General features: G+C 46.5%; 15 non-coding genes across 15 annotated transcripts; all 15 read right to left on the reverse strand.

The window, feature by feature from the left end:
- Window positions 1–183: 183 nt before the first annotated feature.
- On the reverse strand, window positions 184–256 carry trnav-aac (transfer RNA valine (anticodon AAC)). Its single transcript has one exon. It is a non-coding gene; the product is annotated as a tRNA-Val (tRNA).
- Window positions 257–1,275: 1,019 nt separating this feature from the next.
- Window positions 1,276–1,348, reverse strand: trnav-uac (transfer RNA valine (anticodon UAC)). The gene has a single exon. It is a non-coding gene; the product is annotated as a tRNA-Val (tRNA).
- Window positions 1,349–1,685: 337 nt separating this feature from the next.
- trnav-cac (transfer RNA valine (anticodon CAC)) lies at window positions 1,686–1,758 on the reverse strand. Its single transcript has one exon. It is a non-coding gene; the product is annotated as a tRNA-Val (tRNA).
- Window positions 1,759–2,056: 298 nt separating this feature from the next.
- Window positions 2,057–2,129, reverse strand: trnav-aac (transfer RNA valine (anticodon AAC)). Its single transcript has one exon. It is a non-coding gene; the product is annotated as a tRNA-Val (tRNA).
- Window positions 2,130–3,243: 1,114 nt separating this feature from the next.
- trnav-aac (transfer RNA valine (anticodon AAC)) lies at window positions 3,244–3,316 on the reverse strand. Its single transcript has one exon. It is a non-coding gene; the product is annotated as a tRNA-Val (tRNA).
- Window positions 3,317–4,327: 1,011 nt separating this feature from the next.
- trnav-uac (transfer RNA valine (anticodon UAC)) lies at window positions 4,328–4,400 on the reverse strand. The gene has a single exon. It is a non-coding gene; the product is annotated as a tRNA-Val (tRNA).
- Window positions 4,401–4,737: 337 nt separating this feature from the next.
- Window positions 4,738–4,810, reverse strand: trnav-cac (transfer RNA valine (anticodon CAC)). The gene has a single exon. It is a non-coding gene; the product is annotated as a tRNA-Val (tRNA).
- Window positions 4,811–5,298: 488 nt separating this feature from the next.
- On the reverse strand, window positions 5,299–5,371 carry trnav-aac (transfer RNA valine (anticodon AAC)). The gene has a single exon. It is a non-coding gene; the product is annotated as a tRNA-Val (tRNA).
- Window positions 5,372–6,485: 1,114 nt separating this feature from the next.
- trnav-aac (transfer RNA valine (anticodon AAC)) lies at window positions 6,486–6,558 on the reverse strand. The gene has a single exon. It is a non-coding gene; the product is annotated as a tRNA-Val (tRNA).
- Window positions 6,559–7,577: 1,019 nt separating this feature from the next.
- Window positions 7,578–7,650, reverse strand: trnav-uac (transfer RNA valine (anticodon UAC)). The gene has a single exon. It is a non-coding gene; the product is annotated as a tRNA-Val (tRNA).
- A 337-nt stretch (window positions 7,651–7,987) lies between these two features.
- On the reverse strand, window positions 7,988–8,060 carry trnav-cac (transfer RNA valine (anticodon CAC)). The gene has a single exon. It is a non-coding gene; the product is annotated as a tRNA-Val (tRNA).
- Window positions 8,061–9,264: 1,204 nt separating this feature from the next.
- On the reverse strand, window positions 9,265–9,337 carry trnav-aac (transfer RNA valine (anticodon AAC)). The gene has a single exon. It is a non-coding gene; the product is annotated as a tRNA-Val (tRNA).
- A 410-nt stretch (window positions 9,338–9,747) lies between these two features.
- On the reverse strand, window positions 9,748–9,820 carry trnav-cac (transfer RNA valine (anticodon CAC)). The gene has a single exon. It is a non-coding gene; the product is annotated as a tRNA-Val (tRNA).
- A 1,192-nt stretch (window positions 9,821–11,012) lies between these two features.
- Window positions 11,013–11,085, reverse strand: trnav-cac (transfer RNA valine (anticodon CAC)). The gene has a single exon. It is a non-coding gene; the product is annotated as a tRNA-Val (tRNA).
- A 1,954-nt stretch (window positions 11,086–13,039) lies between these two features.
- Window positions 13,040–13,112, reverse strand: trnav-aac (transfer RNA valine (anticodon AAC)). The gene has a single exon. It is a non-coding gene; the product is annotated as a tRNA-Val (tRNA).
- Between the last annotated feature and the right edge of the window lie 2,280 nt (window positions 13,113–15,392).

The raw sequence follows: 15,392 nt of genomic DNA on the forward strand, positions 1-15,392 counted from the left end.
TACGGAAAGCTGCACTGGACACTCCCTTCCCCTTGACGATGAAATGCCATCGTTACTTCGCTTACTTGCTGACAATGCAAGGGAAGAACCAAAAACATCGCTAAAGGCAATTCTTTAATCGAATTAAGAGGTATGCATTAACTGGAAAAAAGACGCTGATCTATTTCCAGCTGACAGCAAAGATGTTTCCTCCCAGTTTCGAACTGGGGACCTTTCGCATGTTAGGCGAACGTGATGACCACTACACTACGGAAACCTGCACAGGTCACCTCCTTCCGCTTATCAAGAAATGCCATCATTACCACTGTTGCGATCGCCTCCCACGTGCTCTGAAAAGAACAATCGAGAATCCTACATCCTGAAGCCTGGGCCAGAGTTGTCTGCCTGTTTGAAAATGACGCCATGACCCCAGGATCCACCCCTAGGGTATGGTTTTGAGTTTGAACAGTAGGGCATTTGCCAAACGCCAGTGCCCTCAGCAGGGATCCCCGATGACGTCACACAGGTAATAAAGACGCTTCATGGCGCTTGATCTTCGCTTTTTCCCAGTGCCCCGGGAGAGCTGTCCCAGCTTTTGTCTGGACCTCTCCAATGATATTCTAATTGCTTCAGACAATGGATCAGCCTCCATACTTCTCCTTTCGGATCTTAGTGCTGCTTTCGACACCATAGATCACAATATTTTACTACAGAGACTGGAACATGAAATTGGGATTAAAGGAACTGCACTCAGGTGGTTCAAATCCTATTTATCAGATAGACATCAGTTTGTTCATGTTCACAACAGCTCCTCCTCATGCACTGCAGTCAGTTATGGAGTCCCACAGGTTTGGGTACTTGGACCAATCGTCTTTACGCTTCATCTAGGCACCAAATGCCATCTTTACTACCGCAATTACACAATGAATTGACCAAACAAACAGTTGAAGCCAACATTTTCTATTCTAATTCAGAGGTAGCACTTACCAAATACACAGGTCATACTCGTTGCATTTTTTCCATATTAAGAGCCAACAGCAAATCTGTTTCTACCCAGTTTCAAATTTGGGATCTTTCGCGTGTAATGCAAACGTGATGACCGATACACTACGGAAACCTGCACTGGACACTCCCTTCCCCTTGACGATGAAATGCCATCGTTAATACGAAAATTGAAGCATCTGAGAATGCAAGGCAGGAACCAAAAACATCGCGAAAGCCAATTCTCCAAATTGAATTAAGAGGTATGCATGAACTAGAAACAGGCGCTGATTTATTTCCAGCTGACAGCAAACATGTTTCCACCCAGTTTTGAACTGGGGACCTTTCGCGTGTAAGGCAAACGTGATGACCACTACACTACAGAATCCTGAGCACAAGCTCCTCTGCCCCTTCTGTCAGGTTTAAGCCACCTAGAACATGATGAAACACAGGGAAGAAAGACAAAGGACAACAGCGCTCATTTTTACTTGCAAGGAGAACAGACAGAGATATGTTCAGTTACATTCTCTAACTGCTGTGACGTATCTCTTCCGTTCTCCCCTCTTTATTTCCTTAGATTGGTCCCTAATTAGTATGATCTCAAGTCCTGTAAGAAAAACACAAGTTTCTGCATTCCTGCAAGGTTAGCAAAAGTACAAAAGATACTGATGAGAAGTAAAGTATTAGCTGATCTCTCTGCCTTTGTTAAGAAACACAGAAAGTTCTGTTTCTGCCCAGTTTCGAACTGGGGACCTTTCGCGTGTGAGGCGAACGTGATGACCACTACACTACAGAAACCTGTACAGGACACCCTCTTCCCCTTGATGATGAAATGCCACCGTTACTACTGTTGTGATGGCCTCCCACGTGCTCTGAAAAGAACAATAGAGAGGCCCACATCCTGAAGCCTGGGCCAGAGTTGTCTGCCTGTTTGGAAATGGCGCCATGACCCCAGGATCCACCCCTACACTACAGAAACCTGCACAGGACACCCTCTTCCCCTTGATGATTAAATGCCATCGTTAATACGAAAATTGAAGCAATTGAGAATGCAAGGCAGGAACCAAAAACATCTGTTTCCAGCTGACAGCAAACATGTTTCCGCCCAGTTTCGAACTGGGGACCTTTCACGTGTTAGGCGAACGTGATGACCACTACACTACGGAAACCCGCACAGGTCACCTCCTTCCGCTTATCAAGAAATGCCATCATTACCACTGTTGCGATAGCCTCCCACGTGCTCTGAAAAGAACAATCGAGAATCCTACATCCTGAAGCCTGGGCCAGAGTTGTCTACCTGTTTGAAAATGGCGCCATGACCCCAGGATCCACCCATAGGGTATGGTTTTGAGTTTGAACAGGTGGGCGTTTGCCAAACGCCAGCGCCCTCAGCAGGGATCCCCGATGACGTCACACAGGTAATAAAGACGCTTCATGGCTCTTGATCTTCGCTTTATCCCAGTGCCCCAGTTGTGGTAGAGAGCTGTCCCAGCTTTCGAGTAGCAGCAGCGGTGTCCCTGACACCAGAACAATTGCAGTGGTATCAGATGTCGGAAGAGGCCGTCCCACAAGTGTCTCTGTCTTTACATCCTAAACATCAGGCTAAAGAATTGGGTGGGATGGTAAAACTAGCATTAGCACAGGATGATTGGGTTATCACGGACATTCGCGGAGTACTTTATTCGGCTAGAGCCAACATATACTCAATTCAAGTAGAAGCCGTAGATAGCTCAGTTCTGGAGGAGGCCCAGGTCTCCCGGTTTCACGGTAGAGAAAAAACAGATCACCCTGAGGCTGCGTCTATCATTGACTCTCTACCAGAGTCCCTATGGGCGCAGGGCCCGACAGAAGTGGGACTGGTGCAATGTGAACCATTAACTTTTGAGGTGAACACCTCTGATCCAGTGTGGATCAATCAGTACCCCCACAAGCCCCAAGCAGAGGAGGGCATCGCAGACACCATTCAGGGCCTCATATCACAGGGCGTATGATCTCTGACCTCTCTGCCGTTGTTGAAAAAGAATAACTGAAAACACAGTTTCTGCCCAGTTTCAAACTGGGGATCTTTCGCCTGTAATGCAAACGTGATGACCGATACACTACGGAAAGCTGCACTGGACACTCCCTTCCCCTTGACGATGAAATGCCATCGTTACTTCGCTTACTTGCTGACAATGCAAGGGAAGAACCAAAAACATCGCTAAAGGCAATTCTTTAATCGAATTAAGAGGTATGCATTAACTGGAAAAAAGACGCTGATCTATTTCCAGCTGACAGCAAAGATGTTTCCTCCCAGTTTCGAACTGGGGACCTTTCGCATGTTAGGCGAACGTGATGACCACTACACTACGGAAACCTGCACAGGTCACCTCCTTCCGCTTATCAAGAAATGCCATCATTACCACTGTTGCGATCGCCTCCCACGTGCTCTGAAAAGAACAATCGAGAATCCTACATCCTGAAGCCTGGGCCAGAGTTGTCTGCCTGTTTGAAAATGACGCCATGACCCCAGGATCCACCCCTAGGGTATGGTTTTGAGTTTGAACAGTAGGGCATTTGCCAAACGCCAGTGCCCTCAGCAGGGATCCCCGATGACGTCACACAGGTAATAAAGACGCTTCATGGCGCTTGATCTTCGCTTTTTCCCAGTGCCCCGGGAGAGCTGTCCCAGCTTTTGTCTGGACCTCTCCAATGATATTCTAATTGCTTCAGACAATGGATCAGCCTCCATACTTCTCCTTTCGGATCTTAGTGCTGCTTTCGACACCATAGATCACAATATTTTACTACAGAGACTGGAACATGAAATTGGGATTAAAGGAACTGCACTCAGGTGGTTCAAATCCTATTTATCAGATAGACATCAGTTTGTTCATGTTCACAACAGCTCCTCCTCATGCACTGCAGTCAGTTATGGAGTCCCACAGGTTTGGGTACTTGGACCAATCGTCTTTACGCTTCATCTAGGCACCAAATGCCATCTTTACTACCGCAATTACACAATGAATTGACCAAACAAACAGTTGAAGCCAACATTTTCTATTCTAATTCAGAGGTAGCACTTACCAAATACACAGGTCATACTCGTTGCATTTTTTCCATATTAAGAGCCAACAGCAAATCTGTTTCTACCCAGTTTCAAATTTGGGATCTTTCGCGTGTAATGCAAACGTGATGACCGATACACTACGGAAACCTGCACTGGACACTCCCTTCCCCTTGACGATGAAATGCCATCGTTAATACGAAAATTGAAGCATCTGAGAATGCAAGGCAGGAACCAAAAACATCGCGAAAGCCAATTCTCCAAATTGAATTAAGAGGTATGCATGAACTAGAAACATTTATTTCCAGCTGACAGCAAACATGTTTCCACCCAGTTTTGAACTGGGGACCTTTCGCGTGTAAGGCAAACGTGATGACCACTACACTACAGAATCCTGAGCACAAGCTCCTCTGCCCCTTCTGTCAGGTTTAAGCCACCTAGAACATGATGAAACACAGGGAAGAAAGACAAAGGACAACAGCGCTCATTTTTACTTGCAAGGAGAACAGACAGAGATATGTTCAGTTACATTCTCTAACTGCTGTGACGTATCTCTTCCGTTCTCCCCTCTTTATTTCCTTAGATTGGTCCCTAATTAGTATGATCTCAAGTCCTGTAAGAAAAACACAAGTTTCTGCATTCCTGCAAGGTTAGCAAAAGTACAAAAGATACTGATGAGAAGTAAAGTATTAGCTGATCTCTCTGCCTTTGTTAAGAAACACAGAAAGTTCTGTTTCTGCCCAGTTTCGAACTGGGGACCTTTCGCGTGTGAGGCGAACGTGATGACCACTACACTACAGAAACCTGTACAGGACACCCTCTTCCCCTTGATGATGAAATGCCACCGTTACTACTGTTGTGATGGCCTCCCACGTGCTCTGAAAAGAACAATAGAGAGGCCCACATCCTGAAGCCTGGGCCAGAGTTGTCTGCCTGTTTGGAAATGGCGCCATGACCCCAGGATCCACCCCTACACTACAGAAACCTGCACAGGACACCCTCTTCCCCTTGATGATTAAATGCCATCGTTAATACGAAAATTGAAGCAATTGAGAATGCAAGGCAGGAACCAAAAACATCTGTTTCCAGCTGACAGCAAACATGTTTCCGCCCAGTTTCGAACTGGGGACCTTTCGCGTGTGAGGCCAATGTGATGACTACTACACTACAGAAACCTGCACAGGCCAGCCCCTTCCCCTTGATGATGAAATGCCATCGTTAATACAAAAATTGAAGCAACTGAGAATGCAAGGCAGGAACCAAAAGCATTTGTTTCCAGCTGACAGCAAACATGTTTCCGCCCAGTTTCGAACTGGGGACCTTTCGCGTGTTAGGCGAACGTGATGACCACTACACTACGGAAACCCGCACATGTCACCTCCTTCCGCTTATCAAGAAATGCCATCATTACCACTGTCGCGATAGCCTCCCACGTGCTCTGAAAATAACAATCGAGAATCCTACATCCTGAAGCCTGGGCCAGAGTTGTCTACCTGTTTGAAAATGGCGCCATGACCCCAGGATCCACCCCTAGGGTATGGTTTTGAGTTTGAACAGGTGGGCGTTTGCCAAACGCCAGCGCCCTCAGCAGGGATCCCCGATGACGTCACACAGGTAATAAAGACGCTTCATGGCTCTTGATCTTCGCTTTATCCCAGTGCCCCAGTTGTGGTAGAGAGCTGTCCCAGCTTTCGAGTAGCAGCAGCGGTGTCCCTGACACCAGAACAATTGCAGTGGTATCAGATGTCGGAAGAGGCCGTCCCACAAGTGTCTCTGTCTTTACATCCTAAACATCAGGCTAAAGAATTGGGTGGGATGGTAAAACTAGCATTAGCACAGGATGATTGGGTTATCACGGACATTCGCGGAGTACTTTATTCGGCTAGAGCCAACATATACTCAATTCAAGTAGAAGCCGTAGATAGCTCAGTTCTGGAGGAGGCCCAGGTCTCCCGGTTTCACGGTAGAGAAAAAACAGATCACCCTGAGGCTGCGTCTATCATTGACTCTCTACCAGAGTCCCTATGGGCGCAGGGCCCGACAGAAGTGGGACTGGTGCAATGTGAACCATTAACTTTTGAGGTGAACACCTCTGATCCAGTGTGGATCAATCAGTACCCCCACAAGCCCCAAGCAGAGGAGGGCATCGCAGACACCATTCAGGGCCTCATATCACAGGGCGTATGATCTCTGACCTCTCTGCCGTTGTTGAAAAAGAATAACTGAAAACACAGTTTCTGCCCAGTTTCAAACTGGGGATCTTTCGCCTGTAATGCAAACGTGATGACCGATACACTACGGAAAGCTGCACTGGACACTCCCTTCCCCTTGACGATGAAATGCCATCGTTACTTCGCTTACTTGCTGACAATGCAAGGGAAGAACCAAAAACATCGCTAAAGGCAATTCTTTAATCGAATTAAGAGGTATGCATTAACTGGAAAAAAGACGCTGATCTATTTCCAGCTGACAGCAAAGATGTTTCCGCCCAGTTTCGAACTGGGGACCTTTCGCATGTTAGGCGAACGTGATGACCACTACACTACGGAAACCTGCACAGGTCACCTCCTTCCGCTTATCAAGAAATGCCATCATTACCACTGTTGCGATCGCCTCCCACGTGCTCTGAAAAGAACAATCGAGAATCCTACATCCTGAAGCCTGGGCCAGAGTTGTCTGCCTGTTTGAAAATGACGCCATGACCCCAGGATCCACCCCTAGGGTATGGTTTTGAGTTTGAACAGTAGGGCATTTGCCAAACGCCAGTGCCCTCAGCAGGGATCCCCGATGACGTCACACAGGTAATAAAGACGCTTCATGGCGCTTGATCTTCGCTTTTTCCCAGTGCCCCGGGAGAGCTGTCCCAGCTTTTGTCTGGACCTCTCCAATGATATTCTAATTGCTTCAGACAATGGATCAGCCTCCATACTTCTCCTTTCGGATCTTAGTGCTGCTTTCGACACCATAGATCACAATATTTTACTACAGAGACTGGAACATGAAATTGGGATTAAAGGAACTGCACTCAGGTGGTTCAAATCCTATTTATCAGATAGACATCAGTTTGTTCATGTTCACAACAGCTCCTCCTCATGCACTGCAGTCAGTTATGGAGTCCCACAGGTTTGGGTACTTGGACCAATCGTCTTTACGCTTCATCTAGGCACCAAATGCCATCTTTACTACCGCAATTACACAATGAATTGACCAAACAAACAGTTGAAGCCAACATTTTCTATTCTAATTCAGAGGTAGCACTTACCAAATACACAGGTCATACTCGTTGCATTTTTTCCATATTAAGAGCCAACAGCAAATCTGTTTCTACCCAGTTTCAAATTTGGGATCTTTCGCGTGTAATGCAAACGTGATGACCGATACACTACGGAAACCTGCACTGGACACTCCCTTCCCCTTGACGATGAAATGCCATCGTTAATACGAAAATTGAAGCATCTGAGAATGCAAGGCAGGAACCAAAAACATCGCGAAAGCCAATTCTCCAAATTGAATTAAGAGGTATGCATGAACTAGAAACAGGCGCTGATTTATTTCCAGCTGACAGCAAACATGTTTCCACCCAGTTTTGAACTGGGGACCTTTCGCGTGTAAGGCAAACGTGATGACCACTACACTACAGAATCCTGAGCACAAGCTCCTCTGCCCCTTCTGTCAGGTTTAAGCCACCTAGAACATGATGAAACACAGGGAAGAAAGACAAAGGACAACAGCGCTCATTTTTACTTGCAAGGAGAACAGACAGAGATATGTTCAGTTACATTCTCTAACTGCTGTGACGTATCTCTTCCGTTCTCCCCTCTTTATTTCCTTAGATTGGTCCCTAATTAGTATGATCTCAAGTCCTGTAAGAAAAACACAAGTTTCTGCATTCCTGCAAGGTTAGTAAAAGTACAAAAGATACTGATGAGAAGTAAAGTATTAGCTGATCTCTCTGCCTTTGTTAAGAAACACAGAAAGTTCTGTTTCTGCCCAGTTTCGAACTGGGGACCTTTCGCGTGTGAGGCGAACGTGATGACCACTACACTACAGAAACCTGTACAGGACACCCTCTTCCCCTTGATGATGAAATGCCACCGTTACTACTGTTGTGATGGCCTCCCACGTGCTCTGAAAAGAACAATAGAGAGGCCCACATCCTGAAGCCTGGGCCAGAGTTGTCTGCCTGTTTGGAAATGGCGCCATGACCCCAGGATCCACCCCTAGGGTGTGGTTCTGAGTTTGAAGAGGAGGGCATTTGCTTGACACCAGCGCCCTCAGCAGGGATCCCCGATGACGTCACACAGGTAACAAAGACGCTCCATGGCTCTTGATCTTCGCTTTTTCCCAGTGCCCCGGTTGTGGGAGAGAGCTGTCCCAGCTTTTGTCTGGACCTCTCCAATGATATTCTAATTGCTTCAGACAATGGATCAGCCTCCATACTTCTCCTTTTGGATCTTAGTGCTGCTTTCGACACCATAGATCATAATATTTTACTACAGAGACTGGAACATGAAATTGGGATTAAAGGAACTGCACTAAGGTGGTTCAAATCCTATTTATCAGATAGACATCAGTTTGTTCATGTTCACAACAGCTCCTCCTCATGCACTGCAGTAAGTTATGAAGTCCCACAGGTTTGGGTACTTGGACCAATCGTCTTTACGCTTCATCTAGGCACCAAATGCCATCTTTACTACCGCAATTACACAATGAATTGACCAAACAAACAGCTGACGCCAACATTTTCTATTCTAATTCAGAGGTAGCACTTACCAAATACACAGGTCATACTCGCTCCAAGGCTCTCGATCTTCGCTGTTTCCCAGTGCCCCGGTTGTGGGAGAGAGCTGTTCCAGCTTTTGTCTGGACCTCTGATTGTTGCATCACCGAAATTTGCTCTTCCTACGAATAGACGCAGATACTGGCAGGTCTACTCACGAGAAGTCTTGAAGTGAAGCATCAGCTGATCTCTGACCTCTCTGCCGTTGTTGAAAAAGAATAACTGAAAACACAGTTTCTGCCCAGTTTCAAACTGGGGATCTTTCGCCTGTAATGCAAACGTGATGACCGATACACTACGGAAAGCTGCACTGGACACTCCCTTCCCCTTGACGATGAAATGCCATCGTTACTTCGAATATTGCTGACAATGCAAGGGAAGAACCAAAAACATCGCTAAAGGCAATTCTTTAATCGAATTAAGAGGTATGCATTAACTGGAAAAAAGACGCTGATTTATTTCCAGCTGACAGCAAAGATGTTTCCGCCCAGTTTCGAACTGGGGACCTTTCGCGTGTTAGGCGAAAGTGATGACCACTACACTACAGAAACCTGAACGCAAGCTGCTCCGCCCCTTCCAATCTAATGATTTCTGACGTGAACAGGTACTTTCATAAAAGCTGCATTTGCTCTTCCAGTTGCATCACCGAAATTTGGTCTTCCGAAGAATAGATGCAGATACTGGCAGGTATACTCACGAGAAGTCTTGAAGTGAAGCATCAGCTGACCTCTGACCTCTCTGCCTTTGTTGAAAAAGAATTACAGAAAATACTGTTCCTGCCCAGTTTTGAACTGGGGACCTTTCGCGTGTGAGGCCAATGCGATGACCACTACACTACAGAAACCTGTACAGGACCCCCTCTTCCCCTTGATGATGAAATGCCATCGTTAATGCGAAAATTGAAGCAACTGAGAATGCAAGGCAGGAACCAAAAACATCTGTTTCCAGCTGACAGCAAACATGTTTCCGCCCAGTTTCGAACTGGGGACCTTTCGCGTGTGAGGCGAACGTGATGACCACTACACTACAGAAACCTGTAGAGGACACCCCTCTTCCCCTTGATGATGAAATGGCGCCATGACCCCAGGATCCACCCCTAGGGTGTGGTTCTGAGTTTGAAGAGGAGGGCATTTGTTAGACACCAGTGCCCTCAGCAGGGATCCCCGATGACGTCACACAGGTCATAAAGACGCTCCATGGCTCTTGATCTTCGCTTTTTCCCAGTGCCCCGGTTGTGGGAGAGAGCTGTCCCAGCTTTTGTCTGGACCTCTCCAATGATATTCTAATTGCTTCAGACAATGGATCAGCCTCCATACTTCTCCTTTTGGATCTTAGTGCTGCTTTCGACACCATAGATCACAATATTTTACTACAGAGACTGGAACATGAAATTGGGATTAAAGGAACTGCAATAAGGTGGTTCAAATCCTATTTATCAGATAGACATCAGTTTGTTCATGTTCACAACAGCTCCTCCTCATGCACTGCAGTCAGTTATGGAGTCCCACAGGTTTGGGTACTTGGACCAATCGTCTTTACGCTTCATCTAGGCACCAAATGCCATCTTTACTACCGCAATTACACAATGAATTGACCAAACAAACAGTTGAAGCCAACATTTTCTATTCTAATTCAGAGGTAGCACTTACCAAATACACAGGTCATACTCGTTGCATTTTTTCCATATTAAGAGCCAACAGCAAATCTGTTTCTACCCAGTTTCAAATTTGGGATCTTTCGCGTGTAATGCAAACGTGATGACCGATACACTTGATGATGAAATGCTACGTTACTACTGTTGTGATGGCCTCCCACGTGCTCTGAAAAGAACAATAGAGAGGCCTACATCATGAAGCCTGGGCCAGAGTTGTCTGCCTGTTTTGAAATGGCGCCATGACCCCAGGATCCACCCCTAGGGTGTGGTTCTGAGTTTGAAGAGGAGGGCATTTGCTAGACACCAGCGCCCTCAGCAGGGATCCCCGATGACGTCACACAGGTAATAAAGACGCTCCACGGCTCTCGATCTTCGCTGTTTCCCAGTGCCCCGGTTGTGGGAGAGAGCTGTTCCAGCTTTCGTCTGGACCTCTGATTGTTGCATCACCGAAATTTGCTCTTCCTACGAATAGACGCAGATACTGGCAGGTCTACTCACGAGAAGTCTTGAAGTGAAGCATCAGCTGATCTCTGACCTCTCTGCCGTTGTTGGAAAAGAATAACTGAAAACACAGTTTCTGCCCAGTTTCGAACTGGGGACCTTTCGCGTGTGAGGCGAACGTGATGACCACTACACTACAGAAACCTGCACAGGACACCCTCTTCCCCTTGATGATGAAATGCCATCGTTAATACGAAAATTGAAGCAACTGAGAATGCAAGGCAGGAACCAAAACATCTGTTTCCAGCTGACAGCAAACATGTTTCCGCCCAGTTTCGAACAGGGGACCTTTCTCGTGTTAGGCGAACGTGATGACCACTACACTACGGAAACCCGCACAGGTCACCTCCTTCCGCTTATCAAGAAATGCCATCATTACCACTGTTGCGATAGCCTCCCACGTGCTCTGAAAATAACAATCGAGAATCCTACATCCTGAAGCCTGGGCCAGAGTTGTCTACCTGTTTGAAAATGGCGCCATGACCCCAGGATCCACCCCTAGGGTATGGTTTTGAGTTTGAACAGGAGGGCATTTGCCAAACGCCAGCGCCCTCAGCAGGGATCCCCGATGACGTCACACAGGTAATAAAGACGCTTCATGGCTCTTGATCTTCGCTTTTTCCCAGTGCCCCAGTTGTGGTAGAGAGCTGTCCCAGCTTTCGAGTAGCAGCAGCGGTGTCCCTGACACCAGAACAATTGCAGTGGTATCAGATGTCGGAAGAGGCCGTCCCACAAGTGTCTCTGGCTTTACATCCTAAACATCAGGCTAAAGAATTGGGTGGGATGGTAAAACTAGCATTAGCACAGGATGATTGGGTTATCACGGACATTCGCGGAGTACTTTATTCGGCTAGAGCCAACATATACTCAATTCAAGTAGAAGCCGTAGATAGCTCAGTTCTGGAGGAGGCCCAGGTCTCCCAGTTTCACGGTAGAGAAAAAACAGATCACCCTGAGGCTGCGTCTATCATTGACTCTCTACCAGAGTCCCTATGGGCGCAGGGCCCGACAGATGTGCGACTGGTGCAATGTGAACCATTAACTTTTGAGGTTAACACTTCTGATCCAGTGTGGATCAATCAGTACCCCCACAAGCCCCAAGCAGAGGAGGGCATCGCAGACACCATTCAGGGCCTCATTTCACAGGGCGTATGATCTCTGAGCTCTCTGCCGTTGTTGAAAAAGAATAACTGAAAACACAGTTTCTGCCCAGTTTCAAACTGGGGATCTTTCGCCTGTAATGCAAACATGATGACCACTACACTACAGAAAACTGCACTGGACACTCCCTTCCCCTTGACGATGAAATGCCATCGTTACTTCGAATATTGCTGACAATGCAAGGGAAGAACCAAAAACATCGCTAAAGGCAATTCTTTAATCGAATTAAGAGGTATGCATTAACTGGAAAAAAGACTACTTCGAAAAGTCACGAGAAGTCTTGAAGTGAAGCATCAGCTGATCAGCCCCTTCCCCTTGATGATGAAATGCCATCATTAATACGAAAATTGAAGCAACTGAGAATGCAAGGCAGGAACCAAAAACATCTGTTTCCAGCTGACAGCAAACCTGTTTCCGCCCAGTTTCGACCACTACACTACGGAAACCCACACAGGTCACCTCCTTCCGCTTATCAAGAAATGCCATCATTACCACTGTTGCGACAGCCTCCCACGTGCTCTGAAAAGAACAATCGAGAATCCCACATCCTGAAGCCTGGGCCAGAGTTGTCTACCTGTTTGAAAATGGCACCATGACCCCAGGATCCACCCCTAGGGTATGGTTTTGAGTTTGAACAGGAGGGCATTTGCCAAACGCCTCTCTGCCGTTGTTGAAAAAGAATAACTGAAAACACAGTTTCTGCCCAGTTTCAAACTGGGGATCTTTCCCGTGTAATGCAAACGTGAAGACCGATACACTACGGAAACCTGCACTGGACACTCCCTTCCCCTTGACGATGAAATGCCATTGTTACTTCGAATATTGACAATGCAAGGGAAGAACCAAAAACATCGCTAAAGGCAATTTTTTAATCGAATTAAGAGGTATGCATTAACTGGAAAAAAGACGCTGATTTATTTCCAGCTGACAGCAAAGATGCTTCCGCCCAGTTTCGAACTGGGGACCTTTCGCGTGTTAGGCGAACGTGATGACCACTACACTACGGAAACCTGAATGCAAGCTGTTCCGCCCCTTCCAATCTAATGATTTCTGACGTGAAGAGGTACTTTCATAAAAGCTGCATTTGCTCTTCCAGTTGCATCACCGAAATTTGGTCTTCCTAAGAATAGATGCAGATACTGGCAGGTATGGCTAGTTATTTTACTTACTAACATTCATCGTTATTGGGTGCGGTAAGCGTGTTGCGTCATTTCCGGTCACTGGCGGTTGTGCTCTCTATTGTGCTTGTGTTGTTTCCACTGTTCTTCTGCTATTATTTCCTAATTCACTCGAGTAATCAGGCAGAAAATTATTTTCACACCAACACTAGGTTTTAGAAGTCAATATCTCCCCTTTCTCCAAAGTTTATAACCGTTTCTGTTCCTCCGCTAATCAAACTACCCGATTAGCAATGTCCTCTAGCTCTCTGTCTCCACTCTCTGTTCCTCCTTCTCCTCCTCCTCTCCTCTCCTGTTCTCTGTGCCTCATGTGTAGTTATTCTTCTGCCTCCTTTTATGATAGCACCTCTTGTCATAGATGTAGGATGATGGTAGAAATGGAGGCGAAGATTAATGAGTTAGAATCCCGGCTCCGCACTTTAGCTAGCCCAACTTATGCTAGTGTAGTTAGCCCCCCCCCTGTAGCCGGTGCGGACCAACCTAGACGAGCTCATACGGCAGCTAAGATAGTTTCCTCCCCCCCAGTGGCTCCCGAGCAGCCGGGATCTAGTCAGGGCGGCTGGGTGACTGTCCGAGACAAGAGGCATAGTCGTAGGCAGCAGCCCCCGGTGCACCATCGACCAGTTCACGTTTCCAACAGGTTTTCCCCTCTCAGCGACACACCCGCTGAAAAGCCGACTCTAGTGATTGGTGATTCTATTCTGAGAAACGTGAAGTTAGCGACACCGGCGGCCATAGTGAAGTGTATCCCGGGGGCAAGAGCAGGCGACATCCAGTCTTATCTGAAACTGCTGGCTAAGGGTAAACGTAAATATGCTAATATTGTAGTTCACGTCGGCAGTAACGACACCCGACTTCGCCAGTCGGAAGTCACAAAAATGAATGTGGAATCGGTGTGTACTTTTGCTAAAACGATGTCGGACACTGTAGTTTTCTCCGGCCCCCTCCCCAATCGGACCAGTGATGACATGTACAGCCGCATGTCGTCATTTAACCGCTGGCTGTCGAGGTGGTGTCCCGAAAACAACGTGGGCTACATCGATAACTGGAAGTCTTTCTGGGGGAGACCTGGTCTAATTAGGAGAGATGGTGTCCATCCCACCGTGGACGGGGCCGCTCTCATTTCTAGAAATATGGCCGATTTTATTAGAAATCCAAAACCCTGACAATCCCGGGTCGAGACCAGGAGGCAGAGCTGCAGTTTAACACGCTCCTCTGCGCCTCAGTCAGAGCGGTCATCTGCCGAGAATAGAATAGAGTCTCTGTCTATGTTTAGGTCTATAGAAACCGTGTCTGTCCCCCGACGACCTAAATTTTGAAAAGTTAATAAACTCAAATTAATTCTAAAAAAGAGGAGCTAAAAACAAAAACCTAACTGTAATTAAAACAGCCACAAACTTAGTCTCAAATAACACTGCGATCAAATGTGGACTGTTGAACATTCGATCATTATCATCAAAATCTCTACTAGTTAACGATCTCATAGCTGATCACCATATTGATTTATTTTGTATAACTGAAACGTGGCTGCAGCAGGATGAGTATGTTAGCATTAATGAAGCTACACCCCCAACTCATGTTAACTTTCATATCCCTCGTACCACAGGTCGAGGAGGTGGGGTGGCTGCAATATTTCAGTCAAGCCTATTAATCAACCCCAGACCAAAATCTGGCTGCAGGTCTTTTGAAAGCCTCACTCTTAGTCTCTCCCACTCGGACTGGAAAGGTGAAAAACCAGTTCTGTTAGTTACAGTATACCGTCCACCTGGTCCGTACTCAGAATTCCTATCAGAGTTTTCTGAGTTTATATCAGAGTTAGTACTTAGTACAGATAAAATCATTATTCTGGGAGATTTCAATATACATGTTGATGTAGAAGCGACAGCCTTAGTTCTGGGTTTCTTTCCCTACTAGACTCAATTGGCTTTTCCCAGCACGTGAATGAACCCACTCACTTTTACAATCATATCCTTGATCTTGTTCTAACTTATGGCATTGAAATTGACAAGCTAACAATTCTTCCCCAAAATTCTCTCCTGTCTGACCATTACCTTATTACATTTGAGTTTACTTTAATGGGCTCCACAGCATTGAGGAATAAATTCAGCTATA

The sequence above is a fragment of the Echeneis naucrates genome, chromosome 4 (assembly GCF_900963305.1).
Source record: "Echeneis naucrates chromosome 4, fEcheNa1.1, whole genome shotgun sequence".
Lineage (NCBI taxonomy): Eukaryota > Metazoa > Chordata > Actinopteri > Carangiformes > Echeneidae > Echeneis > Echeneis naucrates.